The 13,570-nt window shown below is 33.9% G+C and overlaps 1 protein-coding gene and 1 long non-coding RNA gene across 9 annotated transcripts in view; one reads left to right on the top strand and one right to left on the bottom strand.

Annotated features, from left to right (window-relative positions):
• The window catches only part of cdh8 (cadherin 8), a 288,795-nt gene that overhangs the window by 10,749 nt on the left and 264,476 nt on the right, over nt 1-13,570 (top strand). The window lies entirely within an intron of this gene.
• Nucleotides 6,335-9,097, bottom strand: LOC137496198 (uncharacterized). 2 transcript variants are annotated; one of them, XR_012382572.1, is made up of 7 exons: nt 9,053-9,097; nt 8,419-8,491; nt 7,404-7,461; nt 7,221-7,314; nt 6,940-7,097; nt 6,749-6,844; nt 6,335-6,574 (listed from the first exon to the last, which is right to left on the bottom strand). It is a non-coding gene; the product is annotated as an uncharacterized lncRNA (long non-coding RNA). The 2 variants fall into 2 exon arrangements; XR_011016349.2 differs by lacking the exon at nt 8,419-8,491.

Below are 13,570 nucleotides of genomic sequence, written 5' to 3'. Positions count from 1 at the left end.
GTACATCACACCTACAATTCAGGGAGAGAGAGAAAGAGAGAGACACCGAATGAGGTGAGAAATGGACAGAAAATAATGGGAATGATTGCAAAATGCCTGTCTAATGCAGCTACCTAGTAAGCCATTACAGGTGACATGTTATCCATCACAGGTGACACAGACCTGCCAAGAGTTCCCAATCTTTTTTTTTTTCTCTCTCGCCGCACATTTTGGAAAGCTCCAGGCGATCACACGTGACCTCACCGCTTAAATGTCTCCTTTCTCTCCTTTTCTTTCCCTCCCCCTTTTCCTACCCTGTTTATTTCTTGATCACCATCCCTAGCAAGCGCTGCGCTGGCTGCGGCACAGCAGCTGTTGTTTAGTGATAGATCAGTGAAGCAAGAAATGATGCGGAGCTGAAAAATAGATCTTGAAGCTGCACTGCCTCCTTGTTCGCGCTCCCTTTTGTTCTGCATTAGTGACGGAACCTCTGGGATTCATTTAGTGGTAATCATTTGTTACTGAGGGGCACCGTGTCTTTCAGACACCGGTGATGAAGTCACCTTTGAAAAGACTGTAAATGAGTGGGAAATTATTTCCGCTCATATTGCCATTGATAAAGTGTCATCAAGCGGAGATGAATGTCTGTCAACAGAAAGGTATTATTTATTCCTGTGAAATAGCCACCTTTGTTTGCTGTTCCTTTTATCCTGGATGGTTCTGAATACACAGTGATATAGCTCTGAAAGTAAGGTGCGCATTTGGTAAATAACGTTTATAATGAGCTTACTGTAGTTGACATTTTCCCTGTGGGCATTTGAGTTTTCCAAGAAAGGCTCTCAGTTGAGAATTTAAAACCCTACTAAAAGATTAGATCTATACATCTGCGTGTCATATTTTAAAGCTGACCCTTCCTGTGACCCGTGGCTGAAGTTTTGTTTGGAAGTGGCCAGATGTGAGGATCTACACATCGCTCTGACAAGAGTGTCTCTAATGTCCTCCAAACACCCCCCTCAGGTGTCAGCACACCTGCCGGCGCACAGCAGGATGCCACTATGACGGCCCCCCATAGAGAGCCTCAATCACTCAGCGCTAGGGGAGCTCACCTTCTCCTGTAAGTTTCTATGCATGAACAAGCCAAAAACACATATCTGTCATATAAAGAATCACGAATGTCACTCACGTCAATTGACTTGTCTTGTCAGGCAGTTTAAATTCTGCTTTAACTACATATGCATCATTGGCATTACTTTGTTTAAAAAAAAGAGTGGGGAAGGGTTTAAATAAAGTAATTTATAGTGTATGGCCATGCACCCAAAGCGTTTCACAATCATCAGGGGGGAGGGGTCTCGCCACACCACCACCAGTGTGCAGCATCCACTTGGATGATGCAATGACAGCCACAGTACAACAGTGCCTGAGCGTCCACCACACACCAGCTATAGGAGGAGTGGAGAGACAGTGATGGAGCCATTTCGGTGGATGGGGATGATTGGGAGGCCATGATGGATAAGAGACAATAGAGGGAATTTGGCCAGGACATCAAGGTTACACTCCTACTCTTTTATGAGAAGTGACAAGGCATTTTTAATGACCACAGAGAGTCACGACCTCGGTTTAATGTCTCATCCTAAAGACAGTACTCGCTGACAGTATAGTGTTCCCTTTACTTTACTTTACTTTTACTTTACTTTACTTTACTTTACTTTACTGAGGCATTAGAACTCACAAAGACAGCAGATTGAGTGCCCCCTGCTGGCCTCACTAACACTACTTCCAACAGCAACCTAGTTTTCCCATGTGGTCTCAAATCCAGGTACTGACCAGGCTCAGTCGTGCTTAGCTTCAGTGAGTAACCGGTCTTGGGCTGCAGAGTGATATGGCTGTGGCTCAAATGGTATTTTTAAAAGGTACAATGGTTAAAAAGAGTTCATGATTTTTGATGGAACAGAATTTCCTAAAATAATTATTACCGTAATTAGTGCGCAACATTATGGATTGTGCGCTGTAAAATATACAGGGTTCCACACAATTCGTTCATGTTGTCCCAACACAAATTGATCAAATTAACTTAGCAAATTCAATTGGATTGAACATAGAACAATTAAGTTGTCTCAAAAAAATCAATAATTGTGTTGTTTCAGTTTATTTTAAACAAGTAGTTTTTGAACAAGCAGCACAAATCAATGTCAATTTTATTTATATAGCACTATTACACACAGAACAATGTGCTGCACAATACAAATTACAAAGAGAAAGATATAAAATTATAGCTAAAACAAACAATTCTCTCTGATAAAATGCCAAATAAAAAAGTAGGTGGCAGAGATGATATAGATCTAACACAGAAGGGCAAAGCATTCCACAATGTAGGACCAGCTACTGCGAAAGCACAGTCACCCCTGCATTTTAGCCTCTACTTAGAGATGAATAATAATCTCTGGTTTGATGACCGAAGAGAGAGACCAGGCTGATGTTCAGTTAAGAGGTTTGACAGGTAAGAAGGAGCCAAGTCATTTAGTGATTTAATAAACCAAGAGAAGAATGTTAAAAGTGACATGATGCACATGCAACTGGTGCAAAGAGTGTAAGACAGGTGTGATGTGGTTATGTTTTTGGTAAATCATTTTTTGAGTGTGGTGTTTACTAAAAATAAAACCCACCAAAGGAAAATAAATAAAAAAAATATTAACATTAAATTAAATTTACGTTTTCAGTAGCCATTATCCTAATATTCAGTGTTGAATGATACTGTACTTTATATGTACTCCCGGTTAAAAATTTGGGGTCAGTTTAATTTATTTTTCATGTTTCTTTTTTTAAGAACAATATTCTGTTTATCAAAGCATTTACTAAATGTAAAAAAATAATAATTATTTAATATTTATTAACATTTTAAATAACTGCTTTCTTATCGTATGTAGTTTCAAATTAAACGATTACTCCAGTCATTAATGCTGTTATTACTATTGCCATTAATAATGAAATAATTATTATAATAATAATTAATAGCAGAGTGATTTCTGAAGGATCATGTGACTCTTAAGACTGGAGTAATAAAGCTGAAAACCCTCTTTAAAACTCTTGGAATAAATTATTTAATTAAATATAAACTACCTTTGAACAGTTATTTTATAGTTCAATACCATTTCACAATTTTACAATTAAAGAATTTAGCTGCAAAAAAACTTTAAATGATGTTTCATATTTTCTTTTAACATTTCTCCTTAGACTTCTGTGTGTAGGCTCAGTAATTTTACTTTTATTTTGACTAATAAGTTCTTTTCATTTACTTTAAAGTGAAATAACTGAACATACACATTTGTCTGATGAAGAGCCGGGTGGCTCGAAACGTTACACGCTTTGTGTTAGCCTTTTTAATTTAATAAATTTGTATTTTTGGAGCCTTGGTGTTGCCGCCTTTGACTAAAATTTAATTTGCACTTTTTGCGTTTTTTTGCTGAGCACCCAGTTAAAAGGGGTGTGCATGCTTTTGTACAGTTTTTTTTTTTTTCATTTACTTTAAAGTGAAATAACTGAACATACACATAGAACAATGAAAAAAAGAATGCTAATTTTAGGACAAAATTCAGACGGCATTTATAGGTTTTCGCATCTGAACTTTTCAATTTGTACGGTATTTTTGATGAAATAAATGCCACCTTGGTGAGCAGGATAAGCTTATTTTAAAACATTTAAAAATCCTACTGACCCCAAACCTATTATCTGAAATGTTTTGGTAAAAATATTGGTAAAAAAAAAAATTTCTTTCTAGCAAAATACAATTAATTGCATCCAAAAGAACTTAACAAAATAAGAATGGGATTCTAAAGTGTTTCAAAAAGTGTGTCCCATGCAATTTCTTGAAATGGCCTCACTCTATCAGTCATGCGGTGAAAAAATTAAAATACTCAGTCCAAAGTGCTTCCTGCTCCGAGTCGCATGCGTCTCTCCCTCACCAGGGTGGCCTGACACAGAGTATGATCCAAACCTTTTATGATTTTGTGTGGCCACGCAGCCATGAGGCCTGTGGTGTGAGATTGCTTTTGTGGTGACACAGAGGGAGAGAAAATGAGCTGGAGGTGGACTCTGCTGTTCTGCTCTGCCAATCTATTCTGGCTGAAGCGCAACTCTGACCCCCCAACCAATTTCTAATGGGTTTTGTGAGTCACAAGCAAACACACAGCTGGGGTCCAAACAAACTTCAGTACGTCTCACGTCTTTCTCTGTCACTCTTTCTCTCGTGCATATGCCTCTTCTGCCTTTCATTAACTAATTTTCTTTTATCTGTAGTTGCAAGCAGTTACACAATTGTTTGGCAAATACTCTCATTTGAGTACAGTTTATGAAAGCAAATTATTAGGATGGCATCAACTCATGAAATGACAGTTGGTAGGTTTTGATTTATATTGCAGCATATATTTGTATACCTTGCAGTTGGCAGGAATGCTGAAATATGAAATCCAAAATTACAATGAGGAAATTAATGAATGATACACTGTAATCCCGAATAAGTTGACAAAACTCAAAAAATTTGAGGTAATCAGTTACGTCAAATTTTTTAAGTTATGAAATTATCTATTTTAAGTAAACAGAAACATTAAGTTTTGAGTTTGTTGTACTCATGCAAGACAATTCACCTAACTTAAAATACCCAAGTTACTCAGCTTATACGTTTTAATTGCAATTAACTTAATTGTTTTAATTTTTCCAAACTTTAAATACTTAGTCACCCAGCTCATACATTTTAATACCAATTAACTTAATTGCTTTAATTTCTTTCAACTTTAAATACTTAAATCACCCAGCTCATACATTTTAATAGCAATTAACTTATTTTTAATTATTTATCTCACCTTTACATACTTTGTCACCCAGCTCATACATTTTGATAGCATTTTTTAAAATTAACTTCTCCATCGTCAGTTTCACAAATAAAATTAGCCATTATTTTAATCTTTAAACCCCATAAATCTGTCAAAATAAATCTGTAATTTAAAACACACAGACAATACCATTTTAGACATTTATTGTTAAAGAAAAAATGTCCAACAGTACTTTCAAATTTGTCTCCTATGCAATTACAAATGTCTTAAAACGATAAAAACTATTAGACATAAAGAGATTGAAAATGAACACTATTCTGAAATTAATAAAAATTACCCACAATGTAAATATGATATCAGACATAAGAGCCTCAAGAAAAAAAACAACTATAAGTTTGATAAAATTTAATAATACATTAATAAGTGTAAAACTTACTCTTAAGGCATTCGTTAAAAAAAAATAATAAGTGCACATTCTGTGAAGTGACTCGTTTAGTGTAAACTACACAGAAACTGTATGTATATATATATATATATATATATATATATATATATATATATATATATATATATATAGTTGAAGTCAGAATTATTTGCCCCCATTTATTTTTCCCCCAATTTCTGTTTAACGGAGAGCAGATTATATATATATATATATATATATATATATATATATATATATATATATATATATATATATATATATATTGTAGCGAAGCAGAGGGAAAACAGCGACACAGTTGGATAAGTTTACAGACAAGTCCCCGGAGGGTGCTTTATTTACAACGTGAATGGGGTGTAAACGGTGCTCTTCTTCAAGGTGAGGTGCTCTGGTGCTCCGGGAAGTAAGTGAAGGACAGTGAGTAGTCGGATGTGGGATCGTCACGAGCTGGAGTCTAATGTGGAGAGACAGAGAGACAAGCGTTAGCGCATGGAGTCATTGGGTGAATGAAGCTCATCTTCTCTTGCGTGGGCTTGGTTTATATGCCTCTCCACTTGATGACGTCCAGCTGTGAACGATCCTGTGTTGATGATGGTCCAGCTGGGTTGAATTAGCGACCAGGGCGACGTGGCATGTGTGCGCTCGTTACAATATATATATATATATATATATATATATATATATATATATATATATATATATATATATATATTCAGTCTTGGTTGAACTATGATTCTGTCATTTACTTATTCCAAACCTGTTTGAGTTTCTTTCTTCTGTTGAAAAAAAAAAAAAAGCTGAGACCTGTAACCACCGATTTCCACAGTATTTGTTTTCCTATTAGAAAGTCAGTGGTTACAGGTTGTCAGCTTTACTTAACTTTTGTGTTCAACAGAAGCAAGAAATTCAAGCAGGTTTGGGACAAGTGAAGAGTTAGTAAATGACAGAATTTTACATTTGGACAAACTATCCCTATATATATAATAAAATGCATACTTACCAATTAAAGGTAAATAAATGTTTTGAAGTTACTACCCCAGAGACAGTCTTTATTAAGTTAAAAAAAAAAAAGCTCTACATCAACTCATTCTTTAAGGTTTCCATGCTACGAGACTTTTTATTTTCCATCATCCATGCCAAGCAAAACTTTTTGCACAAGTTCAAAGTCCTTTACTATATATTATGTGAAGAGCATACATTAATCCATACAAGACAAGAAAGGTCTGGAAGTGTGCTGTGGGTGGTGTCCAATTCATTCTTCAGGACAACAGAGACCCTCAGTGAATGCAGGGCCAATAAAGCATCTTCAGTCAGCAGGATTATCAATCTAAAAACATAATTCAAGGATATTAATGTAAGGACAGTATCAAAATGACTGAACCAATATTATATGATTTATCAACTATTCGTGATTACAAATATGTTATTAAGTAAAAGTTTTCAAAACTTTCATCTTTTCATTAAACATGCCTAATTGTGAAAAGAATGAATGAAGTCTTACCATGGTGTTCCTAAAGAATCTTAAGTCACGCTCACGCAGCAAGACCAAAAGACCTCTGATAACAGTAGTCCGTCATGAACTGACATCATTCAGTTCCTGGAAATCAAGAATCAATTTTTTAAAAATTAAAAAAATAATAATATTTCAAATTATATTTTAATGTATACTTTAACACGTGACCCCAAACATACCTGCTCATCATAAACCTTTAAAAGATTAGCCAGGGAATCTGCTGTCTTGTCAGTTTTGGATGCTGTTTGCCTTAAAATTGTCATCAAATGAAATAGGTGGTGGTCCAGTTTTGCAAAGAATTTGTGGGGAAAATTCTCATTTGTAACATGTTGGTACTCTGCAAACAGCAAAAAGAAACAAGAGAGAATTTCATAAAACAAACCCACACCACAAAATATACAATTCTAGAAAAAATGTATTAATATTATTATTATGTTTCATTTACTTATCTATTTTTTACCTCAGATGAAAATCAGGTGTTGATCAGATGTTGAAAGCAGGATCTTCATGTTGTAAACTGAACTCAAGGTCTAGCTGAAGTTTCACTTTCCTTGCTGCAAAAGTATCATTGATAAATACACTGTAATATTTATTTTATCTGGATATGCCAGGCATAGTAGTACAAAATAAATATTTTACCCACCTTTCACATGCCTCCATTTAAGAACCTATCTGTAGTCAGCAACACCTGACCTTCAATTCTGTATGTACACAAAGTCACAGTGTCATTTAGCTGAGAGTGGAAGTAGTACAATTGCCTGATGTCTAACGTTAACCTCCAAAACGGTTAGCAATAGAGCTGATTATCATGTTAGTTGCTTTAATTCGATGAACACAGATTTAATTTAAACAGTATTGAAATTTCTAAAACTGAATAGGACGACAAAGAAATTTAAGGCCTGATTTCAAAAGCTAGAAATAACAAAACTTACCTTATTGTCTAATGATGTAAAAATATATAGACTAAAATATTTATATTTTTAAGATATAAATATATTTTAAGCTACAAAATTTGCACATCAGAAAACTGTCTTCTTTACCACGTCTTGAATATTTTGTTTTGTTATTATTTTATTTAATAACATAATTTTGTATTAATGTGTTATAGATATGCATACTTTGTTTTTTAGGCTGTTTATATTCTCTCCAGAGTAGACATTTTAAAAAATAGATTGAAAAAAAAAAAAAACTTTTATCATACCTTTAAAATACATTTGACCTAAATGACATTTAAACTCACTTAACTGATCGCATTAATCAGGTAATCATTGATATGCAGAGATGTCGTCTTAAGCGCGAGGAAATATTAAGTGCTGATCAGTGCTGGTGATTGAGGTAAAGTTAGTTTTATATTTACACATTCAGACTTTCTCCTTAATAATATAATTTCAGAAAGGTAATTTTTGCATATTCTTAATGGTGAAATCATATTAGCAGCCAATGACTTTCAAAGTACAACATTGTTCAGTCAAAAAAAATAGTGCATTTAGTGTAATGTTGTTTTCATGTCATACTTGCATGTGATTTCAGAACGAATAGACAAAGAACCATGGTAAACAATTTATGGAGCAAGTCACAAGTTGTTACTAAATGAATGTATGAATATAAAACCAACTTTACCTCAATGTGGTAGTGTAAAATGAAGCTCTGCTCTGTACCTGCTCAGGTGAGGAGCGCAGCTTAAATGTTTTCCGTCAGGCTATCCTCATACATGGATCAGCAAGCAACAAGCTGCGTGTGACAGAGTTAAGTTTTGAGACTACGTTTTTGCGCGTCATCAGAAAATACCGTTAAGGGTTTAGGCGGAGATCATTTGAGTTATGATTAACGTTACGTTTCTTGCGCCTTTCGTTTCCGAAGTGCCTACAGATCGCGAAGATAATACCACATTCACACACTGGATGGAGTTCAGCGCAGCGCCATGACATGCGGTTGTGAGAGCGCACGTCTCCATGACAACTTAAGCACAGGCTGAGAAAAGGCATACTCGCGCCAAGATTAAAATTTTTTTGAAAAATGTAATCTGCCGATTTTAAATATTTTTGTCTTTATCACACTCTGTTAAAATTCAGAGTTAACACATTACAACTAACGCTAACATTGCACTGATTCTAACTTTTTAAACAGTAATGTTAACGTTAGTTAGCAACAAGTGAGGCTAAACATGTTTTCTGTAATGTACGACATGTAAACGCACCCTGATTAACTCTACATTACATTGAACTGTTACTGTGATTATATTAATTAAAACATACATTTAATATTTCTTGGATTTGTAAATATTTTACTTACTGTAGTGTGAAGCGAGGCCGATCCGCCATCTTAAAAAAAACGAATGAAGCATGAGCACGTACGTGAACCTGGATGACGTCAGACGCAAAATCACTAGGCTGACAGAATTTGAGTTTATGAAACTTTAAAGAGACATTTTGTATAGATTAAACCCAGCAGAATTGTTCACCTTACTTGAAAGATTAAATTTTTACAAACTCAAAAATAAGAAAAAGTTCTAAATACTCATCAAGGTTAATTAAGATAAACGAATTTTAATGATTTAAGTTAATAGAACTCAACTCAATTAATTAGTTACAGCATTAGGGTTTACAGTGTAGAATAAATAAATAAATAAATAAATAAATAAATAAATAAATAAATGAATAAATAAATAAATAAATAAATAAATAAATAAATATGCAATTTTATTTAATAATTGATGGATTATAATTTTAAGGTAACACTTTAAAAAAAGATTGTGTTATGTTACTTATAATAACTATGTAGTGTATTTTAGATATACACTGTAAAACCCAACAGTCAACTTTATCAAATGAAATGAGTGCAGTTAACTCAAAATTGACAAAGTTAATTCTACTCAATTGAAAAGAGTTTTGAACTCAGTGTTGAAGGTAATGAGTCAATTAAATACCTCATACTTTAACTCAAATGGAGTAAGTTCATAGTAGTTATATAGATCATTTTTTTACTCAAATGGTTTGAGTTGCCTTAACTTATTGGGTTTTACAGTACTTAGTTGGTTTGAGTTCTCTTCATTTATTGGGTTTTACTGTTCTCACATTGCACCGTTTACTCAAATATATTAGGTTCACAGTGCTCATTAGGATTAATTTTTGAACGTAAATGGTTTGAGTTACCTTAACTTATTGGATTTCGCAGTGTAGTGTATTTATTTACAAACATGAACAGTCAAAAACAATGCATTCATTACATTATTTTCAAGCAAGCGATTTTGGAATGTAATTATGCATTAGTAAATGAACTTAAAGTGTGACTAGTTTAATATAATAGGTAGTTATAAACAAAACAAATAAGAGTATAAAATAAATATACAATTAATATATGAAAGGCATAAAATGAATAAATAAAAATTAATTTAAAATGTGTTTTGTTATCGAATGAATAATTGAATGAATACATTTAAATTAAATTAATAATAAAAAAATCATAATATCATAAAATTTGATTTGATTATTTATTACTTTTTTGGTAGCACTTTACAATAAGATTACATTAGTCCATGTTAGTTTTTATAACTGTCTAGTGTATTTTACATATTGTTTACTGTGCATTTATTTATTCATCTTTTTTAGTGAAAATTCATTGTGGTCAAGCAAGCAACTTTGGATTGTAATAATGCATTAGTAAATGTTGAACTTATTCTAAAGTGTAATTAGTTCGAGATAATAGGCATAGTTACTATTTTTATACTCATGAATAATTTATTTCAAAATAAAGACAAAATCAATCCTCAACCCAAGCAGATGGAAATAGCAGGACAATCCTGAAGAGCATTACAGCAGATGTACAACTGAAAATAAGTAAGAAACTCTGCCCTTAAAGCTCTGTGATTGGTTGTTGTCATCATTCTTTTTCCCCAGCTGTACTGTTATCACTTCACTTAGAGGAGGCTGGAGGCTATGTTCTTCATTGCTTAAGCTTTTCCCTTTGAATTTACAAAGTATAAAATGAGTTTGACAGTGAAATTCCATATTTTACACTTGGTAAACTTCTACAGGAAATAAGTAGAATTCAGTGCAACATTTCCTACAAAGATGCACAGATACATCCTAATACACACATCTTAAAACGAGTCACTCTCTATATTTATTATGTGGAGCATATGAGTTTGGATGTTTTGTTGCTTGCTGGGCTGCAAGCAGTTGTTAAAACACCACTAGAAGCAAGAAGAACCGCCAAGACCCCCTTCAGGCATCTTGCCTTCATGCTCATTCAACAACATTACTGCGAAAACAAATTTTGCATGTAATGTGACATGTTTAAATGCGCTCTGAGGCATGGCTATTTTAAAAGTGTTTCCTTCCACTGAAAAAGTTAAATTGCTATTTCAGGTTCCTAGTCGTGAATGATTATTATAAAGAAATGTTGCTCCGCTGTAAATAACTAGGTATTAGTGAATATTTTATGAAGGAGAAGGGGAAAAAAAGCATTCAACAGATTAAGAAAGGTTAAAGAAGTGCACATCAGGCTTCCCTGTGAAAGCTCACATCAAATAATTAAAGGGGGATTCCAGCATGATAGCCGAGCGCCTCTGAAGTTCTGCCAGTGGGCTGCCTTGGGCAGTGAAAAGAAAGAAGGGAGGAAAACCTGACGTGAATATACAAGTATGAGAATGCAGATCTGATGAATAAATAAAAAGCTCATTATGAAATTAACTAGCACATTTGATAAACTAGCAAGCACATTTTTAATAGCTTGTAAACTTTTACATATTGATTGACTGATTGTTTGATTCTTTCCTAGGAAGTGATTTACATTTATGTGTATGTTGTACTGTAACACAGTTACAGTACACAGTTTTTCCTCATTGAGAAATATGCTTGTTTCTCATTGGTGATTATACAGCACATTACCAATCTATTTTTAGGACCAGCTGATTAGCTATGAGATGTTTAAATCCCATTTACCAGTCTCACAGGAATACAAATAAGTGGTGGACAGTAACAAAGTAAATGTAAATCATGTACTTAAGTAGCCATTTGAAGTATCTGTACTTTTTTATTTCCATTTAAAGAGGCTTTGTACTGCAACTTTTTAAATAACTGCTTTGTGTAAAATAGGGTTTGCACTGACTAGTCGACCGGTTGACTTTAATGCTCTGCCGTGACACTTATTGATTGACTTGTTGATCATGTGGTTTTGTATCTGAACTACATTGCGGCCTAATTACATACAAATATAGGTTCTCCAAATGAAACTGCCCTCAGATTATTGGAATTAAATAGGGACTGAGCACCAACCGTTTGTTTATTCTACATGAAAACAGTGCTACTTATACACTTCTGATGAAGTATTCCTCGAGCTGTGTTTTGAAATTGGCCGACCCAGGCTCATTCTGAAAACGCACCTCTATATGTACATTTCTGGAGGCTGCGAAATATGTTCTAGGAGTATTTTTGCAGTTTTTGTTTTCGCAAATCCACAAGAGGCCATTGTTTACGCTTTTTGAGATCTTAAATTTATCTCGTGGGTGCCATTCACGCCTGCTGTTCTCGCGTAAACTCAGCGTAAGCTGCTGTTTGACTAACTTGACTGACTGATCAACTGACCCACCCTCCTCCTTTCCTAAACCCAACCAACAATTTTGAAAAGCAATCCAGAAAATGAAAAGCCCTTGTCTGCTTTTTAGCAGGTTTTCAGATTTCACCACATTCTCACCCTGTTATTTACTTGTTAATTTCATTTATATATTTTTTTGTCTCGTGCTTTTGTCTTATCTGCTTTCTGGAATGTTCTTCATCAGACTCGAACCCCGTTGTCGTGGTCAACTCTGCATCTTAAGTCCGCCGATGTACATGACGAGCTAACATGACAAACTGGTTACAGTGGGAAAGTCGTCCACACAGAGGTAATCGGTCAGCTGTTACGCGCGAAAAGGATTGTCATCATACGGCCCCTTAGCATTCATTTACAAAAATTTAATGCAGCCATAAATACCTCGGGCTACATAACTTGCGGTCTCCAGAAAGGTAGATAGGACTACGTTTTCAGAATAAGTCTATGTTGAAATTGGAACACCATTCACCAGGACTCTTCCTAGAGCTGGTCGGCCATCTAAGCTGAGTGATCAGGGGAGAAAGTCCGGTAGCACTTTAGAATAACTATCTGTTATAACTAGTTAATAGATCATTAATAAACTGTTATTTAATGAGTTACAAATGACTTGTTAAATAAAAGTTAATAGTTTGTTAATTATTTATAACTGTGCCTTATATATAGCCAATAGATAACTTACAAGCTGTTAGTTAACAAATTTTAAATGACTTGTTAACTGTATTTTAATGATTTATAGCTATACTTAATAAATTAGTTATAGATCACGAACAAGCTGTTGGTAAATTACTTACTAAAGACTTGTTAAGTATCAGTTAATAGTTTATATATGTTATTGGGACGTTATTCTAAAGTTGCAACTATTTATCATTTATTACCTCTTAGTAAATGAGGAATAGTTGCAACTTTAGAATAACGTCCCAATAACATACATAAGCTAATAACTAACACTTAACTAATATATTTACTCACACTTTACAGATCAGTTGTTCATAGTTTGTTTACCATCTACTAATACCAGTGAAACTTTGTAAAACAGCAAATGGATGGAACAAGTTCAAGCTTAAGAAATTGGATTTTAAATTTGAAAATATATAATATTTGTACCTTAACCTTGTTCCACTCATAGTCTTTTCTGTGTGCTGTATTTTACCAAAGAATCTCCACAGATGAAATGTTGAACATTGTGTTTTATGTATAGAAACACACATAGCCATTACA

The sequence above is a fragment of the Danio rerio genome, chromosome 7, assembly GCF_049306965.1.
Source record: "Danio rerio strain Tuebingen ecotype United States chromosome 7, GRCz12tu, whole genome shotgun sequence".
NCBI classification, from domain to species: domain Eukaryota; kingdom Metazoa; phylum Chordata; class Actinopteri; order Cypriniformes; family Danionidae; genus Danio; species Danio rerio.
Note: the sequence above shows the minus strand (reverse complement) of the source record. Positions and strands in the feature narration are given on the sequence as shown.